General features: G+C 31.1%; 1 long non-coding RNA gene across 1 annotated transcript; it reads right to left on the bottom strand.

The window, feature by feature from the left end:
- Positions 1–1627: 1627 nt before the first annotated feature.
- LOC139851432 (uncharacterized) lies at positions 1628–3425 on the bottom strand. The gene is made up of 3 exons (XR_011760627.1): positions 3337–3425; positions 2435–2773; positions 1628–2305 (listed from the first exon to the last, which is right to left on the bottom strand). It is a non-coding gene; the product is annotated as an uncharacterized lncRNA (long non-coding RNA).
- Positions 3426–16175: the final 12750 nt, after the last annotated feature.

Here is a 16175-nt window from a genome sequence, read left to right as displayed (position 1 = left end):
AAATCTATAAAGTACTTTCGTGATAATCATGGATGATGAATACGTGTGAAGAATGTGACATAAAAGTGGAATCGCTGATGAATGGAGATTATGATGTGGATCAAGCACATGGATCTATTCGATAAACCTTTGATGATTATTTGGTTTTCTGTCAACATGTGAATATTTGTAACATATGGAGTACCTGATAGGCGGTTGCTTTGATGCTTTGGGAAAATGATTATTTATCACCTTTCGTTAAAAGCAAAAGGCAACAGTTGGTTTAACAGAATCAATATACATATGTTCGTTGGTCGGAGACTATGATCCACGTGATCGTATATATCACTTTTGTTAAAAGGCGTGAAGGGAAAGTGACAATAAAAGCAGTCGGCAATTTCAACATCGTGAAACAGGATTTAATGGCATGTGGCGGTTTATGAAATAAAACTTCTAATAGTCACGATTTTGGTGGAGATTGCCGAATTAAAAGGTTAGATTTCTTTCCGTTGTCTATATCTTGATACTTATGTCCTTTGATATGATGGTCTTGTAACCCCTGTAAACGTTCTTATATACTTGGGGTTATAGGATTCTGACTATGATGATAAACTTGAAATTGCGAAGAAAAGAAACCATAGTGGGTAACTTGATTTTCGAAAGGCAATTCATTTTGAGAACAATTTAGAGCAAGGATTGTTCAAGATTGTTTATCTTTCGTACAATACCCACTTATTGTTCCTTTCTTCAATCTTTCTTAAGTTTTGTAATTCGTAAATGGTATTGAGACACAATTTTAATTAAATTTACTCAATAATTTTAAGTCGATCCATTCATTTAAATGGATCAATGGTTTTCAAATGTGTATACCAGATGAATCGGTGGTATTTAAATGGATACCATTTACACCGTTTGTCACGGTGAACCGGCCACATACTGACATACATTGTTTTGATTAATTAACATGTATTTTCGGTGTACATGGGTTTTGAAAAGTCTTATTTTGGGGTAAGTATCGGTTGATATTTTTGGCGAAGCTTCGTCACCGACAAACAAGTTTTAAATGCTGTTTTTCCTACTATTTTATTAACAATAAATATTGGGATGGTAACAAGAATGGTGAATTTTAATTGGGATAAATAGTTGGCTTATTTGATGGACTGGTAATCCCAATCGATGGTACAAAGATATCGATAGGGTGGTACATATCCATTTTAATTGTTGTATTTATTTTGGCTTTGGTCAAAGAATATGTATACGACATTGAAGGGTCTGTTTACTTTTTTTTTTCCCATTAAGTCAGATATGGATAAAGATGGCAGTATGGATATAGAATGACTATATATGATAATCACTGAATAGATTATCCCGTTTATTTATGTTGCTGAATAAATAGTCTGAATGATAAAAATGTCAATTTTACCCTTGTGTTATAATTTTACCCAATATCAGTTGCATTAATTTTACATATCCAAATAACAAAATACAAAACATCTACAATACTTTCTAAACTACATTTCAACATGACAGTATGGAACATAACTTGATTACATAAACATTACATACCAAATACAGTTGCATTACTAATCGAGAGGACTAACTACATTACATACCAAAATACGTACAACTGAGAGGACAACTACATTACATAACTTGATTACATAAAACATTACATACCAAAACACAACCCATTCTTATAAAGAGTTATCCCAAAATACAATTGTAAACACTAGCACAAAATATAGTCAACTGATGGTGGGTTGTCTTCACTAAGCAACATTTTACCAAAAAAACAAAATATACCATGATGGCATATTTAACTTACACAGGTAGACCTTTAATGCGTGCAAGATTTTTCACCCAATTCTCGCACCTTTCTGATTTTAGCTTCATCCAAACTGTCTTATTTGTTGGGTTGTCTTCACTAAGAATGGCAAGTGTCGCATCATACAACAAGCCTTTAGATTCCCATTCAAGCTCGTCCAGTTTAGTTATGCACTCGTCAAAGGTAGGATGATCGGGTTTAGCATATTTTGCAGCCACCAAAGATAGTACGCTCACAATTTGCTCTTCGATAAGAGACACCGCTTCCTTTCCATTTCTTTTCCGTTTTTTATGTTGAGCACAAGATGAACCTGCCACTGCTTGTGTACCTTCTTCGACTTGTTCAACTGCAACAGGTTCAACATTTGATACTTCCGGCATTGGAGCAGTTGAATGTGGTCCATAACTTTGAATACCAGTAGCAATCACACCATCAAATAGTTGTCCACAAAGATCGGGGTGTACTAGTTGGGTAGTTCTAAGTGACTCAATATTTGTTTGCCTACACCATTAAATAGTTGTGCATCAAATATATTATAATATGAAGCCAATAGCTTGATGTGTTAGTAGACTAACAACAGTCAGCTCAAATGTATCAAGTAAAAGAATGTATTAAGTAAATAATTATCACCTTGCACTCTATTTCCCATTCTTCATCAGTCAAGTTAAATGTGTTGGTGGACGAATCATATACATTTCCAGTTCTATTTTTCAGTTTCAACCATGCTTGATATTTTCCCTTCAAGTAACTTAAATGATTTGTCATTTGTTTACGGTCAACATCAAATTTATGAGCTTCTTTTAGGACTTGACCAACTTTCTTCCATGAAAGTGGCTTCAAACCACCTCCTTCTCCCCCGCTACGTGCAACTTCTTGAAGACATGCTTCAATAAATGTTTTTTCCACGTTTGTATCCTTCCAACTAACTCTTACTCGTTTTCGATTTGTTGGCCCACTTCCTTGTTCCATCTACATATAAGCAATTTGATGTGTGCATACAGAGATATCAGTAATCTTGACTAATTTATTTATAGAGCTAATTACATTTACATATATGAGTAAAATGTCTAATCTTTTTTTCAGCAGTAGTATAAAGCTTCTTACTACCTCAAAGTATAACTTGATTTTAAGAAAAGTTTGTTACATATAACAAAATCATTCTGTCACATATAAACATAAAGAAAGTTGAAAAATTAAGAACCTATATACAAATGCACAAAAAAATACACAACACAATCATGCTATATATATACACGCAACATCTTTCATGATTTTGAAGATAAACTTGTTTAATTAGAAACTTAAAAATCAGCAACTTTAAAACCCCTTAAATTTGTGAAAGTGAAGAATATAAAAACTTAATTTTCTTTTAGGACTTTCATCAAACACCTTAAAGGCACAAAAGACACATACACAATCAAGAACATCATCTTTAAAATATAAGCAATCATATTTGGCTAATCAAGGATATCAAAATCTCTGATGTTTAAAATACATAATCTTAAAAAAAAAAAAAAAAAAAAAAAACTTACGAGGAACAAAGGATCTTCAAGAGTTGGAGTTTTGATTCGATTGTCTTCTTAAAGAAAAAGTGAAACGAGATTGGAAATGGTTTGAGAAGGTGGGGGTAGGGTTGGAAAAGATAATCAATATGGGGACAAGTGCACTTTTTCTAAATGACTCACAAATGCATCTGGACATCAATTCTATTAATTTAAGTCAAAAAGTAAACAGAAATAATGCTGACCGAAAAAGTATTTTACTCACCTCAGTCCATTAAGTCATTAATAAATGCTTCATTTAAGTATGGTTTTGCTTAAGTATATATATGCTACTCCGTATATATTTTGGGGTGTATTTTATCATGGGTGTATTTTGATGCGTGTTCACATCAAAATGATTGCTTTATGTACATGAGTTTTAATGTGAATTATATTCACTAACTATTTGATGAACTATCATGATGGTACTAGATAGTACAAGATAGTGAAATCGATATGTTTTAATTTGGAATAAGGATTAGATGTTGCTTATTAGTTTCAAATACCGATATGCTTTGGGAATTGGTGGTATGATGTATGTGATTATATCAAGTGATTAATATGGCATGATGTTAGAAAGATTAAGCATGGTCTATTGGAATTCATTGTGATGGAGCTTAAGTACTTTAGTACTTGTGAAAGCTAACCACGGACTATGGTTTAATTCACAATGCGAATCCTTAAGGTATATTAAATTGTATTGAGTTAAGTATTGATCAAGATGATTATGCATCTATAAGTTGTAGGATTTTACACTTGGTATAGATAGGGTATCTTAGATCAAAGGAATGATGTTGAGATTATTGATATTATAAACTTGTTGTCATTACTTATTGGTTCTTAGAAGTGGATTGGCTAAGGTATGTTTATAATTATGTGCATGGTGATAATCGGGATACATTATCAAGATTGTACAACTTATAGGTTTACATTGGTAACTTGTGGAAGGTGGACATGTGTAATGACTAATCAATTAATTGTTTTGAGTACATACGGTTTTCTTATGGTATATAAGAATTTGATAAATCCTTGGTTAAAAGGATTATAAAAGGAAATTGTTTGAAGTCAAAAATGAATAAGATCAAAGTTCATGGTGATCCCTAATTATGAGACGTTCTTTGACTAAGGCATGTTGTTAATGTAAGAAGAAAAGTCTAGACTCTTATGCCTTAGACAAACTATGTTTCGTGAGTTGATCACGAATGAAGCGATATGTGTGGATTTTGTTGGGTCACAACAAAATTTGACAAAATCACTTAACAAAGTAATTAGCCGGAGACTTAAGTGCGCACAAGTCGGCTAATGATGTGGGATTGAAGTCCAGCCAAATCTTCCAAAGTGAGACGCCCAATTCCCTTCTAGTACAACGCTAGAAGCTGAATTCAATGAGGTAAGCTTACTTTCTGAAGATTGAAACACATAAATATACTGATCCCAAAGTATGTGTTTAGACCCATAAGTAGAGTTAGGTTGAAGTTTAACTTCTTAATAGTTCTTTTGAAAAATTGCATATGCGGGTGCAAGACTAAAAGAGCTACCTATGTGAACATGAAGTTTTGCCGTTTCAATGGAGTTTTGGACTTAGCTGCCAATATGTTCACTGAAGGATTGGGATACATGGCTTATAATAGTGTCAAGATTGTCTTAGGGATATGTAAGAAACTGATGTGTATAGTATTTTATAGTTTTCATATGAGTGGAAAGGTTCAATTTCTGAAACACCCTGATACTCGAATGCTCGTAAATATTATACTAAGTGAAAATTCAATTTCTGAAACATTTTCATTTATGCATTGGTTTGTTCTGTTTGTTTAATCATTTTAGTAAATCAAGGATTACACTAAAATTGGGGGGGATTTGTTGGTGATTTTAGTGTTATCAACAATCATTTTAGTTAATTTGGATTTACTTGAAAGCAAAGGTATTCAAGTTATACTTATAACGGGTTTGGAGAGTGTGAAGTACACGCCCGTAAGAGTTAACTTGATACTGTTATGGAAATTGTGGTATTGAAAAGGTTTAAAATTCCACCATTTTCCATTAGGTGTGAACGAAAAGTTGCGTCTTTTCCTTGAAGGGTTACATCCTTTTGTTGAAAGGTTGCGTACTTTCACTCGCACCTTTTCGCTTCCTATAAATATAGGAATATGTTTTTGCTTTCATTTTAACAAACAGAAAACACACACATATTCTCTAACAATTTGATCAGTGATTTAATTGCCATGAACACTGATTGCGTTCTTGTCTTATCCCTGTAAAGATTTCGTGCAACCAAGGCAATCGTAGGGTCGAAATACTTTATAGAGACAGTGATTACACGATTCAAGAACGAATCCGGCAGTCAATTTATACCCGATTTCTAACACTTGCAATGCGATTCGAGTTTCCTCCCGAAAGTGCTGCTTGCGTGGCAGATGTTCGCGAAGATGATTAATACTCCTGTGAGGCCAATAACTTTATTTTAAAAAATATATATATAGGGATAGGCCTTACATATGAGACGGATTAAAAAAAAAAAAAAAAATGGAACGGGTAAAACGTTAATCTATAAATACACAAAAATATTGATCGTAGGAGCTACACTGAATCCGCACCTGGTTTACCTAGGTTTACCTACTAAGTAATGGTTTTATGCTTTAATATATAGTGCAGTAGGTTAGGGAGTATTATATGATCAAGTGGTAATTGACTATTATTAGTATTCAATCTAGAATTATGAAGATTGAGATAGATGATGGCGTCATGGTCATGACTCACGAATGGATGTTGCTCACTATTTTTATTGACCACCTTGGATTTCATGACACTTAAATTGAATTGAATAGTATGAACCTTAAATCGAAAACTACTAGTAAAAGTACAATTCGAATAAAATGATAATGACCCGTGGTTCAAATCGAAAACTACTAGTAAAATGATAATAAGCCAAAAAAATAATTTTACATTTTTGCGCTTTTGTTGTTTTTTTTAATTCTTAAAAATGCGTTTTTAGAGAGTTAAATAAATAAATAACATTTTAATTACTCGTAGAAAATAAATGTAACATTGGACCAGTGGTGAAGTGTGATCCTTGCTAACTGTCGGTTAGTGGTTTAATTCCAAGATACTAACTTTTTCCCACCTTTTTTTTTTTTTTTTTTTTTGAAAAGCCAACGATTTCATTTAAGCACCACAAAAGTTACATGTACAAGTCCTTGCAAGAAGCAAGGTGAACTACGAAACTATAAAACTATACAGCAACTCGCATCAATTTTTCCACCTATTAACCTTTTCCTTTTTCCTATTAACCAACAAAAGTATCCAAATTACGCCGGTTTTAAATTCTAATATCTAAAGATTAAATTATGTGTGCTTTTTGTTTTGAAACGGGTTATTATCATTTTGGTTATATTATGGTCATTATCATTAAAATATTTTAATTGAAACAACATGTATTTTATGTATAATACAATGTTTCCTGCAAGTAGCAAAGCGCGTTGACCCCAAAACACTAATTTTGTGAAAGTTAATCGTGAATATGGTAAAAACCAAAGCGAATGAATTTAGACTTAATTACACGAATGATCACTATGGTTTGTCAAATCTTGCAACTTTAGTCACTATAGTTTATTTCTTGCAAGTTTAGTCACTGTAGTTTCAAAATATTACAAGTTTAGTTACCGTGATTTCAAAATATTACAAGTTTAGTCACTCTGTCTAACATACTTTTTTTCTCTCCATTAAGTGTCAATCATGTGACAAACATGTGAGGTTATTTTGGTCCTTTTACATTTCCCTCTTTTTATTTTTTATTTAATCCCTCTACCTTTATCTTCCCCAAAATCAAACCAAAAAAAAAAAAAAAAAAACCTTAACAGTAAACCTAAATTAAAATCACTAAATCTTAGCCAACTTAAACAATTAAACTCAATTAAACTCGGAGCTTACAAACACAAACTCACCCACAAATTCAACATTTCATGTACGGATTATAATTAAACAAAGAAGTCAAAACCCTAACTGAAAAATTACGACGATGAAAATTCCGGTAGGCCCACCTTCAAATTCAAATAAAAACTTAAACTTTTAACTTCAACAATAAAAATCCCGTAAAATAGATGAATTTAAAAAACAAATCCGGGTCTCTTTTTGGATACGAAACAAGAATAGATGAACTTAACAATGGTCGTCGGACATCAAACAAATGGTCTACGTCGAACAAATGGAAAAACTACAACAAATTTACACAAACAAATGCGATTTGATTTTCTTTTAAATGAATCTGAAAAATGGTCTTCGAAGACCTCAATCGTCGTCGGCCACCTCAATCGGTGCACCCCCACTTCTAATTCTCTTTATGTTCACAAAAAACGGTCGGTGGTGGCTGTAGTTCTCGGGACGGTAGCGGTGGTAAAAAGATGCGCTGGAGAGCTACTGATTAACCGGTGTTGAGTGTAACTAATCTGGGTATACTTCAGTGGTTGTGGTTTCCATGGCAACTCCGACGAACTTACTCAAATCCAGCGATTACCTTTGGGGATTCCATGTGGTTGTAGTTGAAGATGAGGTTAAAAAATGGTACGAAGCTGTCAGATATCCATTTCCAGGTGATTTAATTTACAACTTGATTGTAAATAATGATGATGACACATCGTATAGCTTCAGTGTATTTTCTAATGAGTGGAATTTTATTTTGATAGTGTTGAGGGATGAGGATGATGATGTTAATACCCTAATATGTTTAAGTAAAATGACGGATATAGAGATGGGGAATTGGGGATAGAGGAGTTAATAAGAGAAGTAAAACAATGAAAATACCATAGCATGTTTATGTAGAATGACAAATATACCCTCGTGTGTTAAGCATGTGATCTAACTTAACAGAAAACTTGAACATCTATTAGACGGAGTGACTACACTTGTAATAGTTTGGAACCACAGTGACTAAAATTGCAAGAAAAAAACCATAGTGACTAAAGTTGCAAGATTTGACAAACCACAGTGACCATTCGTGTAATTAAGTCATGAATTTAACTACAACATTCTCATTACGTAAATTTTTTATTATTTTTTACTTATAGGGTCAATAGTAAAAAAGATGACCTCAAATACCAAAATTTTCGATAGACTTACACGTAGTATCGCTTTTACAATTGGTAAAATGAGTGCGAGTATAACGAATACGAGTATCAATTTCTAATTTTAGCTCAAAATGAACCTACTTCTAAAAAGTTGAAATTGAGAGACACTTTGTTTATTTGAAGAGATATATATATATATATATATATATATATATATATATATATATATATATATATATATATATATATATATATATATATATATATATATATATATATATATATATATATATATATATATATATATATATATATATATATATAAAGTTGAAATTGAGAGACACTTTGTTTATTTGAAGAGATATATTTTTATATATATATATATATATATATATATATATATATATATATATATATATATATATATATATATACTAGGTTTTTAACCCGTGCGTTGCACCGGTGTGTAAAAAGCCGTGCAAAAAATGTAATTTATAGTTCATATTGATATATAAATAACGATACTAAAAAAATAGGAAAAGTATGAGAATTATTTAAGAGCTCGTGGTATTGACAAATTTTAAAAACTCTTTTGTTTAAGAGCCCGTGGTGTTGACAAATTTTAAAAATTTATTTGAGTTTAAGAACCCGCGGTGTTGACAAATTTTAAAAGTTCTTTTGAGTTTAAGAGCCCGTGATTTAACAAATTTTAAAAGTTCTTTTGAGTTGAAGAGTCCGTGGTGTTGACAAATATTAAAAGTGTTTTTGGGTGTTGTTAGTAACTTAACGTCTAGAATTTTTTTTCTCACCATTAATATCATAAGTAAAGTCAAAATTATATTATTTTAGAATTATTATATACAATTATTTTTTGATTAAAAATGTAACCCGTGAGCTTAATTTTAAAAAAGTTGTTAGTTATTTTAGCAAAATAATGGTACTCGAAGGATCTTTATGTATAATTAATATTATAATAGTTATATTTGTGTGTTCATAAATATTTTAAGGGTTTAAACTGTAAATTCAAATCACATCCATATTTATTGCTAAAAAGAAATGCTCCGTTGGTAGTGCATCGAAATTCCGTCTCGAATATAATTTATTGCGTTTAGTTTCTGAAATTATTTCGAGTTGAACGTTGATGCCGGTGAAAACTAATAAAGAATACTACAGTTGTGACACAGTATACAGTTGCACTGTAAAATACGTTAAAAAAATTTGGTGAATTTATATTAAATAGTGAATTTAACTTTTATACCCCTGAAATTATCTTTTATACTAGTAATAAATTACAATTAGTACTCAAATGTGAGAGGGTAAATTGAAATTTAAAGGGAAAAAAAAATAGATAATTTCAACCACAAGAAAAAATAAAAATTGTCTAATCTATACGTAGTATCAAAAAGATAAAATAAGAATTGTCTTATGTGATGACCCGTCCAAATCCACTTGGACGAATACATCATTCATCGATTTCATAGTGAGGTACTGACCTCTACATGATATGTTTTGTAAACATTGCATTCTTTTGAAAAGGCACACAATAAATGAATATCAATTTTCAAGGTTTTTGACATCTGATGATTTCTACATATAGACAATCACCATAAATAATAGTTTACCATAATACATCCGTTGACAAAGCAGTCAAAATAAGATACATGGTGATGATTTTGTGAATGCAAAGTTTTCTCGAATAAAGCATGTATGACTCTATGCACATAGCTTGTATAACGTATAAGCAAACAGCGGAAGACTTCTAGGAACCTGAGAATAAACATGCTTAAAAGTGTCAACACAAAGGTTGGTGAGTTCATAGTTTTAATGTTGCGCATAATCTGTATATAAAGGTAGATCACAAGATTTCAGTTGTTTCATCCGAAACGTTTATCAAATTATTCTACAAGATTGAGCACCCCGGTAACTAAACTTTAACTTTATAATAAGTACCCCTTTTTTAATATACATGCAACCAACATGTACAATACACGCAATCCAACATGTACTAAACTCAAATAGCATACGTCTGTTTTATAGTTCAGGCTAGAGTTTCTATACCTGGAACAGACGGGGATGCCAAGCCCTATGGATCCATATATAACTACTCGCGCCCACCAGTTCTTATAACCGGCAGTTATTAGTTACCAAAGTTAAGGGATTTTCGGTTCAAACTCGGTGTAGAATTTAGTATGTACTTGTATCCATTGCGTTTAAAATAAAGTGCATGTATTCTCAGCCCAAAAATATAGATTGTAAAAGCAATTAAAAAATGAGCAAATGAAACTCACCTTATAGCATATAAGGTCATTCACTGAAACGTGACCAAAATTCAGAATGCAAAATAACCGTAGATCTCAACCTAGAGAACATATGTTGGTCAATACATGTCTAGCAAGCTAGGTCAGGTCATAGTGGATCACAATCCTAATGCTCGAGACCGACATACAAAAGTTGACAAAAGTCATCTCAAAAGTTAACCTGACCCAATATGATCTTTAAATCTCTACATGTTTATTAACATAGTATAAGTCTTGATAATTGAACGAATTTGTAGTTTATCAAACTCAAAATATTATTTATTTCAGGAGCTGTATTATATTTGAATTATCATGGCAACAGAAAATATTTTATTATTTCACATAGTTTTCCAATACTTATAAAATCAGATTATAGTGTTTATAAAGCTTTAAAACATGATAAGACAGTCAACTTTGACAATTGTTTACCAAAACGAGACATGTCTTATATAGAAATTCATTTACTCTATTAGTAATATCTAAAAATTCAATTTATCAATCTCATAGACAAGTTGTTTAAATATTAATTTACAATTTCAAACACAATTTCAATTAACGTCAAACATAATTCAGTTGACCATATCTTTTAATCCGTTCATCGAAATCACGCGATTTCTAAATGAAAAGTTAATAATTTTTCGCCAGCTTTCCAAAAACATGCATATCATATACTTTATATCAGCAGCATATGTATCAAATCCGTGATTCATCATAAACTATTTAACTACAAAATTAAAGCATACAAGCATTCATAAACATATATACTCGAGCACTAGACATGGATACACTATTAATAAATAAAAGATAAGATATGAATGCTCACGTATCAATATTGTGATTCAATATTATAGGAAAGTACGTAGACGCAACGGAGATGATAAACACTAGTTTGACCTCATGAGCATACCCCCGAACATTACCCATAACCTCCATAGCTATAACCCATAATTTCCTTAACTTCATCCCGCTCATAAAATCCGTTTTGAAATTAATGCATTCATGACCTCGTCGTAGTATTTTATGTATATACTAATAATAATAAGATTAATAATAATATTAATCTTAATTATTAATAATAATAATAATAATAATAATAATAATAATAATAATAATAATAATCATAATAATAATAATAATAATAATAATAATAATAATAATAATAATAATAATAATAATAATAATAATTTAAATAATATAAGTAATACTCCGTAATATGAAAGGAAACATGAAATGAATCAGAGTGAAACGAATTCGGTTTATAAAGGGATTTTAGCCACCTACCCCTCTCATGCGATCGCATGAGATTATGAGTGTGGACTCATGTGATCGCATGAGGACACTTTCCAGCTCCTAAATGAGCATTCACTCTGCCGACACTCACATGGTTTAATATGATAATTATATATATATTATTTAATATATTATATATTTAATCTTTAGAATTAATTAAATATTATATTATATTCTCGTGCATAGTTGATTTGTAATTTTTACACCGATGTGTTGTACGTTGACTCTCGACTTAAGTACCGATTCCGGTTTTTCGAACGCATTTTCGTACGCTTAGAAAACTGGTACATTACGTTTCGTGTAATGTACCTTTATCAATAACATGACCCAAATCAATGAAAAATTATCCCACTCTAAGTGTAACTTATTCATTTGAGTGTTTTGGTCATTTGCTTCTTAAAATCATCGTCCTAATAGATATATAATAATATTATTTTAAATCTAAACGTTTTATGACTAAGTTATTATTATATTTTTATCACATTATAATATATATATATATATATATATATATATATATATATATATATATATATATATATATATATATATATATATATATATATATATATATATATATATATATATATATATTCATGTCTACTTACAAATATTTGTTCGTGAATCGTCGGTCAAAATCATATAAATTTTAAATTTAAATTTGGTCGGAAATTTCTGGGTCGTCACAGTACCTATCCGTCAAAGAAATTTCGTCCCGAAATTTGATTGGGATCGTCATGGCTAACAATAAAAATATTTTTATGACGAATATGAGTGTATAAATAGAGTTTTATCATTATTGACTAATATAGATAAAACGATTCGATTATGTGAAGCGTACGAGTGAAGCTGTCACAAAAGGTTAAGATAGAGATTTAACTTTGGACGTAGTCATGGTGGATTTTCGGATTTCAAGGGATTTAGCGAAAAATCTTCTTAATAAGATTTGATTCTTCGGTAGTTAAGGAGATAGGATCTTCTTTGGTTAAATGTGATAATCTGTTTTGATTGCTCTGTCGGATATTTCACTATAAATCCACCCTCTTGATTTCCTTATTTTCCACAGTTCATACTTTCTATTCTTTCTCCCTTAATTCATATTTTAAAGCATTCGTCAATATGCTCCATCCAGTTCTGCTTCTTGATATACTCCTAACTTTCATATCTGTCATTTTACTTTTTCATCTCCCGCTGGAAGAATCTATTTACTTCTACTATACTCTTGGTTTTATAGTGTTTTTAGTCCTCCCATGTCTTTATATTGCTATATGCATCGATATACATGGTTTGTAATTTCCGAGTTGTTGTTGGGTTTTATATCTTCCCTTATATTTCGGAGTCCCTGTTTCTGTCTTTCTATAATCATTGACATCCACAGTTAATGCTCTCTCCTATTTGCTGTGATTTATACTCTCATTTCTATTTCGGAGCTTCATGCTTTTGTTTTCTTCTTCTTCCTGACTTCAAGTCAAGCGAATAATGGTCCAGAATTCGTAGGTATGGAGTTTCGAATGATCATAATATGCAAAGCAGAAAGGAAAGGTAATAGCATGATTTGATTTGTCAAATTACCAGAATATCCGGAAAAGACCGAATCATCAAGAAAAATATTTTCTTGATATGTTTAGAGGTTAAATAGAATGAAAGAGTTATGTAACATGGTTCATGATGATGGTATGATCTGTGAACCTCTATCACGTTCCATTTAGAAATTCAGCATGACTTACTGTAATATAATCATGTTGATCAAGTGTTATTATATTATACTAACTCATGCTTCAGTTCCCAACACTACTTCAAAAACATTCTTATTTTAAACTCGAAGGTTTCAGAATTTACAAACTAAAATAATTTCTTTTATGATGTAATGCGGATAGCGCGAAGAGGTAAATGATTTCAGATAAGAATAATTATGAAAATATCTTCAGAAATATGGAGGATATTTCTAATGAAATATACGATAATATCTTAGAATTTCTAATATCGGAGGATGATGTAGAATATTGTCCGCATGGGTTTAGAGTTAGGAGTAAGGTATTCGTTAATGACTTCAGCAGACACTGAATCATTTGGATTCTTTGAAGGCAGGTTTAGTCTTTGTGATTTGACCACAGCCTCCTTCATGGTTTGCTCAATCCATTTTTCAGTACCAAATCTTCTCTTTTTCTGAGCTCTGCCAACACACTATTCTTTATTATTAAACTTTTGGCTATTAAGGTTATTTACAGTTTTTGCTGCTTCATCAGCATTTTTCAAAATTTCGAGAACTAGTTTGCAGTTTAGGGTGTTTTTCAGAAACTTCACATTCGAAGTATGTAAGTCTTGAAAGTAGACGTTATATGTATATATATAAGTGTTGGCGTAGAATTGCTGCAAAATTCGAGAATAATGATTCAAGCCTTTTGATATGGTAACTACCATTACAAGATACAGATGAGTACATGATAGGGTTTCAATGAATAAGTATAGTGATTTTTCGGAGAGGCTTAAAGATCAATGAAATTATTGGTAAGTTTACTGCTACTGTGGCGAGATATAAAGAGTTACCCGATAACAATGATGAAGGGGTAATCATTATAATAAGGCTTATTCGAATGAACCATTGAAGTTGATTTGCTGGAGCTGTGACAAAACTGTCTACTTTGAAAAGAGATTGAAAAGTTATTTTTGCTAATAAATGCCAAAGGGTCTGGCACGGATACGTGTTAAACTATGAATTTGGTTTCGAGAGTTTTTCAGGTGCATGACCGTGGGTAACATGTGGTTGGATTATCATCTCGATTGTTCATTATTTGAAGTGTCTTCAGGAATTTCGAAGGGTTTGAACACAGATTGTAATAATTAATATACATATGATGTTCTAGAATTTTGAATGATACGAATATTTCTCTGGGTAGAAGTGATGTTCTAGCACAATTTTTGAAGTCAAAGTATAGCTTTGAAAGATGTAAAGATTTAAGAGTGATGTCTCCTGTTGAGTCTTGACTTGGATTCTGATCTGTCAAAATCAGAATATGTAATTGAATTTGAATGAGTATGGTTGTTTTGATTTCTATGAAAGAATATATCTTGTTGTGAAAGTAGTGAGTATAGTTGATTTATTGAATCAGAATCGAAAAATATAACATATTAATTGTTAATTTATATATCTCTCGGGTATTACCTACCCGGTAAAATATTCTCACCATCAATAGTTTGTACAAAAGGATTTTTATGAAAATATACCTGCATATATATTTTCTTTAGATGTAATCATGGATTTAATGAATTAACATAATATTAATATCATATGGTTTTCGATTAGGACTAGAATATATAATCTCTAAAACTTTAGATATTACATAATCACCGTAGAATATTTCTCCAATGAAGTTATGAATCAATACTTCATCGGTTATTGTTGTTGGTACTCCTTAGTATCTATGGTGCATAGGACGTTGATGTTCGAGGTACAGATTGTGATGTTGAGGTGTGGGATGCGGATGTTGTTGTTGGTAGTGGTAATGATACTATTGGTGTTGATGATGGTGGTACTGTTGATGCCGGTGATGCTGCTGGTGCTTGTAATCTTTGCACCGTATTCTCCAAAGTCATTACTCGAGTGCGAAGCTCGTTGACTTCTTCTATTACACCGGGGTGATTGTCGGTTCGTACGAGCGGATGAATAAGATCTAAAATTTGAGATAGTATATAATCATGAGGAGATACTCTGGAAATGAGAGAGAAAATGGTATTACGAACAGGTTCGCCGGTAAGTGCTTCAGGTTCTTCGCCAAGAGGGGAATGTGGTGGATGGAAGGGATCACCTTCTTCTTGTCTCCAATGATTAAGTTATAACAACCCGGAAAATTTCGACAAAATTTAAACCTAACTTTGATATGATTCCGACGATTCACGAACCATTATTTATAAATAATTATGTATTAATATTAATTGTTATATTAATATTATTATTTATCATCGTTCACAAGTATTATTACTCTCAATATTATTAATAATATTATTATTAATAATTATTATTATCATTAATATTATTAGTATTATCACTTTCACTAAAAGTTAAAAGATTATTATATCATTATTATTAATAATATTATTATTATTAACAGTATTAATTACATTTTATAATGATTATTATCATTATCATTAATTATAATTAAAATTATCATTTTTATTTTTTTGA

The sequence above is a fragment of the Rutidosis leptorrhynchoides genome, chromosome 6 (assembly GCF_046630445.1).
Source record: "Rutidosis leptorrhynchoides isolate AG116_Rl617_1_P2 chromosome 6, CSIRO_AGI_Rlap_v1, whole genome shotgun sequence".
Taxonomy (NCBI): Eukaryota; Viridiplantae; Streptophyta; class Magnoliopsida; order Asterales; family Asteraceae; genus Rutidosis; species Rutidosis leptorrhynchoides.
The sequence above is the reverse complement of the archived record's forward strand: the minus strand, read 5'-3'. Positions and strand labels throughout refer to the sequence as shown.